The sequence below is a fragment of the Dendrobium catenatum genome, unplaced genomic scaffold (genome assembly GCF_001605985.2).
Source record: "Dendrobium catenatum unplaced genomic scaffold, ASM160598v2 fragScaff_scaffold_1593, whole genome shotgun sequence".
Classification (NCBI taxonomy): Eukaryota; Viridiplantae; Streptophyta; class Magnoliopsida; order Asparagales; family Orchidaceae; genus Dendrobium; species Dendrobium catenatum.
Genome location: NW_021320055.1, coordinates 751,067 through 759,016, shown reverse-complemented (window position 1 = coordinate 759,016; position 7,950 = coordinate 751,067).

The window sequence follows — 7,950 nt, the reverse complement described above, 5'->3', positions numbered from 1 at the left end:
TGTTTGATCTGCTTTTCCTTTTATATTTTTTATCCTGATTTAATTGTTAATTTATGGAGAGATTATTCTGTGCGGACGGCAGACGCAGCTTTATGTCTGAAGGAGAACAGATGCAATCATGTCAGCGGTATCGAGCGAAGGGATGATGTGGCGCATTTTGATTGGTCTTTGGATGATGTTCGGCATCCGGAGGGAACAAAATTGGGTTGTTAGGATTGTCTATTTTTTATGAGAATATAAAATTGATATTATTATATAAATGTTTAAATATTTTACAAACTTTATACACACATCAAAGGAGTAACTAGTAAACATCAACATTAAAATTACACAATCGAATATGGAAAATCATATTAGTGATAATTAAACTAATCTAATTTATGAATAATCTATATTTGATAAGCGTCTTAATTTATAAAATGATTTAAACAAATTGAGTTAAAAAATAGAAAAATTTCTATCTCAAATAAAGGCGAAGGGCTCAAATCGCATTCTGATGCCTAAAACTGTGAAAGGAGTGTTGAACCTTTTAAGTATAAGCTAGGTAGGCTTCCTTCGAAGATGCATTATTGTAATGTAAGATATGAATTGGACTTGAAAATTAGATATTTGATTTTAAAGAAAATAAATTATATCTGACGCAACAGTCACTTTTAGTATAACTTTCGGTGTTTATTTTTGGGTCATTTTAATTTTTTTTTCGTTGGTAAAGGTGGCAAAATGTATTAATAGGTTGAATTTAAATTTGATTTGAAATTGACTTGATATGAATCGAATTGACTTGAGCCTGACCAGTTTAATAAATGAGTAAAACATGGACTCAAGCCTACCTTGCTAGCAATTTAGATTACCCGAATCCAACCGGGTAATATATTTGTTTTTTTAATTATAAATTTGGACCTAATCAACTATATATTTAGATTTGTTGCGGCCTGGAATACTCACGGCGGTAGAGAAATATAAAATATAAAGTCTTAGCTTTGTCCGAAGATCAAGCACACAAGCAGATGAAAGAGAAGGTGTAACGTTCATAAGAGACACCAGAGTTTTTAACGTGGAAACCCTTGAAAAGGGGGAAAAACTATGAGGTCTAATTTAGTTTGAATGAATCCACTATTATTTACGGTCGATTACAAATAAAGCCTTTCCTTGGGGGAAGACTTGGGTTAATGTAACAAATATACATCAAATTACATGGTGGAAATTGAAAGAATTAATATTGAAATGTTTGTTTGGTCGGCATGACCATAGTCGATGGGCGATGGAGGTCGGAAAGATTGTATTCGGGTGACAATGGTCAGACGGACAGTTGTCGGGCAATGGAGGTAGGAAGGACCGTAGTTGGCGGGAGACGGTGATAAAAAATGCAATTGTCTGGTGATGGAGGTCGGAAGGATCAGGGTAGGCGACAGAGGTCGGAAGGATCGTAGTCGGCATGAGACAAGGGTAAGAAAGATCGTTGTTCAGTGATGTGATGGAAGTCAGAAGGACCGTAGTAGGCGACGAAGGACGGAAGGAACGTAGTCTGCATAAGACAGTGGTCAGAAAGATCGTTATCTAGTCGTCGAGGTTAGAAGGACCGTAATATGCAATTGAGATCGGAATGACTGTAGTCAACATGAGACGGGGGCCAAAAAGATCATTTTCTTGTTGTGGAGGTCAGAAGGACCGTAGTCTGCAGGTGATGGAGGTTAAAAAGATCGTTGCATGTCCATAGAGGTTGGATGGACCGTAGAAGGTGACAGAGGTCGGAAGGACTGCAATTAGTAGAAGACGGGGGTCAGAAAGATCTTTGTCTGACGATGAAGGTCGGAAGGACCATAGTCGACAGGAGACAAGGGTTAGAAAGACTTTTGTAGAAGGTGGTGGTTCGACAGAAGTCCGACGTTAGATGGCGGTCAAGTGGAAGCCAGACGTTAGTTGGTGGTCTAGAAAAAGTCGGGCATCAGGTGGTGGTGCGGCAGAACTCTGGGTGAAATGTGGTGGTTTGGTGGAACTCTGGAGTTAGGTGGTGGTCCAACGAAACTCCGAGCGTCAAATGTTGGTCTGGAGGAACTCCGGTGTGAGGTGGTGGTTCGGCCAAACTCTAGGCATTAGGTGGTGGTCCTACGAAACTCCAGCATCAGGTGGTGGTCCAGCGAAACACCGGTGTCTGGTGGTGGTTCGACAGAATATTGGTGTCATGTGGTGGTCCGATGGAACACCGAGCGTCAGGTGGTGGTCCGACAAAACTCTGGTGTCAGGTGGTGGTCCAACGGAACACCAGGCATCAGGTGTTGGTTTAACAGAACTCCGGTGTTAGGTGGCGGTCTGATGGAACTCCAGTGTCATGTGGTGGTCCGACGGAACTGGTGTCAGGTGGTGGTGTTGCGGAACACCGGTCGTTAGGTGGTGGTTCGGCGGAACTCTGAAGTTAGATGGTGGTCCGGTGGAACTCTAGGCATCCAGGTGATCGAGGAGGAGCTAAGGGGAAAAAGCGATCTCTGATCTCTCTCTTGCTCTCCTACCTCGGGTCTCCTTTCAAGAGGAACCAGGCCTTTACTTTTAGATTTTCTAGGGTGGCATTTGGACGGTCGATGTTGGGAGTGGTTCGTATGGACGATCGATATTGATTCCGTTGATCATGGAACATTTACTGGACATTTGGACATGTTAGTGACATCATTTGGACATCCTAGTGAGATCAGAATTCAGTGATTTTGGGCCCATTGGATTTGTCTCGTCGAGCTGCTCAATTCCACTATAAGCATGTCACGTTTGCAAACCGTTTGATAATCCAAATTGTGGTTTGAATAGTGCTTTGGGCCTTTGATTTGGACTCATTTGACCTCGGATTGAGTCGAATTTAGTGTCGTTGGGTTCGTATTTCTGAGACGCTCAATTCGACTATAAGTTTGCTAAAAATTGAGTTCATATGCTCTCGGATTTATTTTTTGAATTTTTTACTTGGTTTTCCCTCGTGATTCGTGCCAGATCAAAATAAATTTTTGATGATGTATCAAGATTAATTAATCAAATTTTAAAAATTTATGGATGAATAAATAAAACGGGTAAGTATTAGGTTTATGAGTTAACTCAAACTAAATGGGTCAAATTTCTTGGCTGAACCAAACCCTTTCATTAAAGTGATCAAACCAAACTTAAAATTTATCTGGTAAGATTGGTGAGGTTGAATTATTTATTTACACTCATATCTTTGGATTACAAAATCCAATGTCATCTATTTTATAATTTATTGTATATTTTTATTTTATGTTTATTAAATTAAATAAAAAAAAATTTAAATATAAAAATTTCATTTGCAAAAATTTATCTCAAATTCTCATTTCAATCAAACTTAAATACACTTATCAATATAAAAATAAAATAAAATAAAAAACTTATCAAACACCCCCCTAAGAGCATCTCCAACCGAACGCCAAACGAGCGTATGACGTCGTTCGGTCGCTCCAGCCAAACGATAAATATTCCGTCATTTGCTTGCGGGTGAACAGTGCGATGTCAATATTGGCGTCGCACTGTTCACCCATGCTATTTTTCTCTCTCAACCGGAAAAACGCGCGAAAGGAAGAAGGATCGTTACCTTCTCAGAATCACATAAAATGGAATTTTTATTGCGTCCTTCCACCTGACGTAGAGATACGTCCTCCCAGATGATTCGAGCTAAAAAACGAGAAATACCGAGCAAATACTGAGCAATACCAAACAATAACGAGGAATATCATCATATGAAGACTAATACCGAGTTATATCGAGCTATACCGAGCAATACAAATAAATACCTAGTTTTTCCTAGAAAGAACTCGGTATTTTTTTGTATTGCTCAGTATTGCTCGGTATTGCTCGGTACAGCTCGGTATAACTTGGTATTGGTCTTCACATGATGATATTCCTCGTTATTATCAAATAATACCTAGCAATACCGAGCAAAAATTGAGTTTTTTTTTGCGGTGGGAGGACGCATCTCTACGTCAGGTGGAAGGATGCAATAAAAATTCCATAAAATGACGTTCGATTGGACCACAACCACGATATTTTGGAGTTTTGCGATATTTTACGGTGAAAAAGTTCTCCATTAGAGATTCCCTAAGAGAAAGGGAATCAAAAATTAATATTTTTCATTAAAACTCGTAAAAAGTTTATGTAAATGGCTTCTTTAACTTTATTTTTTTCGAAATGAATGTCTATACTTCCTTAAAAAAACAAAGAAAAAGTAAGGTAAGAGAGAGAAAGAGTAATATTTTCGAAGGGGAAAGGTTGGGGACAGTTAAAGAAAAAGGAGAGAAGCGAGCTTCTCAAGGCCGAACATGATCAGATCTCTGATAGCAGAGCTCGACCACCCATATCTTCTCTCTCTCTCTCCTCCCACTTGTCTCGTTCTGTTTCTTTTCCGTCTATTATTAAAATAATATAAGAGAATTTAATGCTCTCTCGTTTCTCTTTCTCCAACAGCTTCATTCATTTTGCTTTGGATTCGATTTACTTCCAAACATTCTGTCTTATTATTATTTTAATATAATGTAATTTTAAAATTTTAAAATAATATCATGAAAATTTATGGAGAATATATTTATAGAAAAAAAGAGAGGAAATTTTATGGATTTTTTGTTTCATAATTACTAAAATTAAAAAATGTATATGCATTCTATTTATTAATTTAGAAAATTATATTTAAAAGTTAATTTCATATTAAGTTGGTTTATAGACAAAAAGAAGGGTAAATTAGTGTAAAATAACATTTAAGACATATTCCTCCAATAAATGAAAACATAAATAATATTTCTTCAATTTTGGGCATTGAATTAAGGTGCATATAAAGTGAAAATTTTCAAATTATATTAGGAGATTGTGATACAAATTGTATCAAAATGAGCTTAATATTTTTAAAATTTTATTTGAGATTGAGGGTACATAAATGATTAGTTTTTATTATACTAATCTCAAATAAAATACAAGAAATTCTACAGTCAGCATGAACTAATTCGTATCATAATGTTCTGATGATGTGCAGTCGATTGAGTTGTTCACTTTTGGCGTAGCACCAAGCACAATCTACAAAGAAAACCAGCTACCTAGGCAAAATCAAGAGCAATGGAATAGTAGAAATAAGTTCTTCTTCTTTTATTCTATATTCCTTTCCAATGGTGGAATCTTTAAGTGCCCGCGGGGGTGGGGGGAAACATCATATATATCTCATATAGTACTATCGTATTATTGTAATTAAACTAAATACTTAAGGTAAGAAGAGTGAGAAATTATTCTGTACGTAATCCGAACGCGTTCGGATGCTGCGTATTTACTGCTTATTGTGTTGCGTATTTTTTGATATCAAGCAACACATAAATAATACTCACTAAATACATAATTAATACGCAAAAAATGCGTAGAAAACATAATGTATCAAAAAATACGCAGTAAAATAAGCATTAAATACGCAGCATCCGAACCCAATTCTGTGTTCGGACTGCATACAGAATAATTTCTCAAGAAGAGTAGAGGGACTAATAATGAGAAAACTAGCAGCATAGTGGAAATAATGGTCTGATAGTGATGGCTTGCCATCGACATGTGCAGGAGGTGTAAATTATCCCTTATTCTTATAGTATACTGAAGTTATTCTATTAAAAAGACTCGAGCATGTAATGAAGATCCAAGCTTTATTAGCTTAATGATATATGATATATGATATAAGCAAACAAAAAGTATGGATCGACTTATTTATTTATTTTCTAATTTAATTTGAGCTACAAAATTTACCTTTTTGAATAAGTTATAATTAAAAAAATGGATTGAATATCCTTATCTAATTTTGAGAAGTGCTTAAAAATTTTATATAAAATTATTTATTATTTATTTGTAGATATATTAAATGAAATTAAAATATTTACTTTAAAATATGGAATAAAATATTGAATTATTTATATATTTATATATAATTAGCAAAATAAATAGCATAAAAATTTAAGACCTTTTAAAATTCTAATATCATTATAATAAAAAATAATTCAAATAATAGAAAAAAAATTATACATGAATACACAAACCAAAAGTAATTTCCAAACACTTAAATCTCCTATAAAATTAAGATAATATTAATTATTTAATATTAAACTCATTTTAAAATAATAAAAAAATTAATTTTATGATAATAAAAATTTCCTATAAATATTTTTTTTTAATTATTTTCATTTGATTCTTTTTGAAAAAAAACCACCAATATTATTTTATGAGAAAAATAAAAGGAGAATTCCTCAATATCCTATGAAAGAAAAAGATGTTAGAAAAAGGGGTAAGAAGGCTTCCCTTCCTTTTTCCCATAAGAACGAAAAGAGAACGCTCTTTCCTTCCCCATGTGACCTCCCTTCCCGTTCTGTACTGCAAGCCAAACTGCTCGCTCTGCAGTCAAGAATGCTAGAGAGAGAAACCAGAATCTGTGACAGAGAGAGGTGGAGGAGAGAGAGAGAGACGATCCCAGTCCCCTACTATTCTCTCCACCCTTCTTCGGGTTAAATGCCCGCGAGAGGAAAACAGAATCAGTACTTCTCTTACAAGCCGCAAGACTTTCTACTTTCTGGTTTCAGATTTCTGCCATTTCCTCCTTTGTTTCTATAAAGAAGAAGACGGGGAGAAGGAGGTGAGGAAGAGATGATGGCTGTGGCTGTAAGAATGGCGATCGCGGCGGTGGTGGCTGTGGCGGAAGAGGAGGTGAAGATGGTGGGGTTTAGGAGGCGGCTTGTGAGGAGGATTTATTGGAAGCTGAGGGCGGAGATCCGAAGGAGATCTGAAAAGCGGCAGCGATTCAGCTCTCGATATGATCCTTTCAGTTATGCTCTAAACTTTGATGATGGTGAGCCGTATTTTTAGGGTTTTTGTTCTGTATTAGGGTTCTATCCTGTTTTATCTTCTCTGGTCTTTTGGTTTGTGGTTGATCATCTTGTAAATGGGGTGATGTTTGAAGGATTAGGATTCAGGTTTTCTGTCTGTGAGCTGTTCGCCTGTTCTTACTTCTATGGATTGCTGAAGGGAAAAAAATGGAGGAAAAATGTTTCTGGCTTTGAATCTTTGATTCGTTTTTTCGAAGACAAATGCTTTTGATTTGGATTATTTTATTTGTTTTTTCTCTTCCTGGATTGAAAAGTACAAACCTGTAAGATTTTCTGATGAGCAATTCCGGCTGTCGAATCACATGCAGTGCTGAATCCTTTCGTCGCATTCCGGAAGAGAAACAAATTCTTCAATGAATTGCTTAAAAAAAGGATTTTTTTTTAATATTCTATGCTGAACCGTACCTCGTATAATTTGTTTTTAAAAGAAAATGCCTTTTTCTTCTAGGGTTTCACAAGCATCCGGAAGTTTGGATTAGACCTGGATTGGGAATGGTGATCCATTTGACACGATAGGTTATTGTAGGGCTTTGTACCTGTATCGATAAATCGGGTTGGGTTTCAGTCATTTACTTAATGCAAAAAATTTAGAAATGTTTTAATGGAACAAGTTGGGCCTAATCCCTTCTATGGAGGTGAGCCGGGCTTAAGCAAGAAACTTAATCCACGGCCTGATCTTGTTTCAACTAAACCGGTGCTCTGGTCCAATCTGGGCTCATAATGGGCTGGGCTTGGTTTGTAAGACTGACATTCTATTTAAAAATTGTGGTTTAGTTCACTCTTATTATATTGGATCATAGTGTTATTCTGATCTTATTTTTTTAATCTAATTTGTCTTTTTTTTTTCTGATTTGTAATATCAATTGAGGAATAGTCTTTAAAGCTACTTTGGTGTATTTTTTTGGTGGATTTACATACAAACCACTTTATTTCATGTTATTTATATATCTAACATTTAAAATTTTAATATTACATTCCTATCACATATAAAATTTTAATATCAAATAAATCACTCCAACATTTCATTATTACCACTCATACCATGTTATAAATTTTATTTGGGATA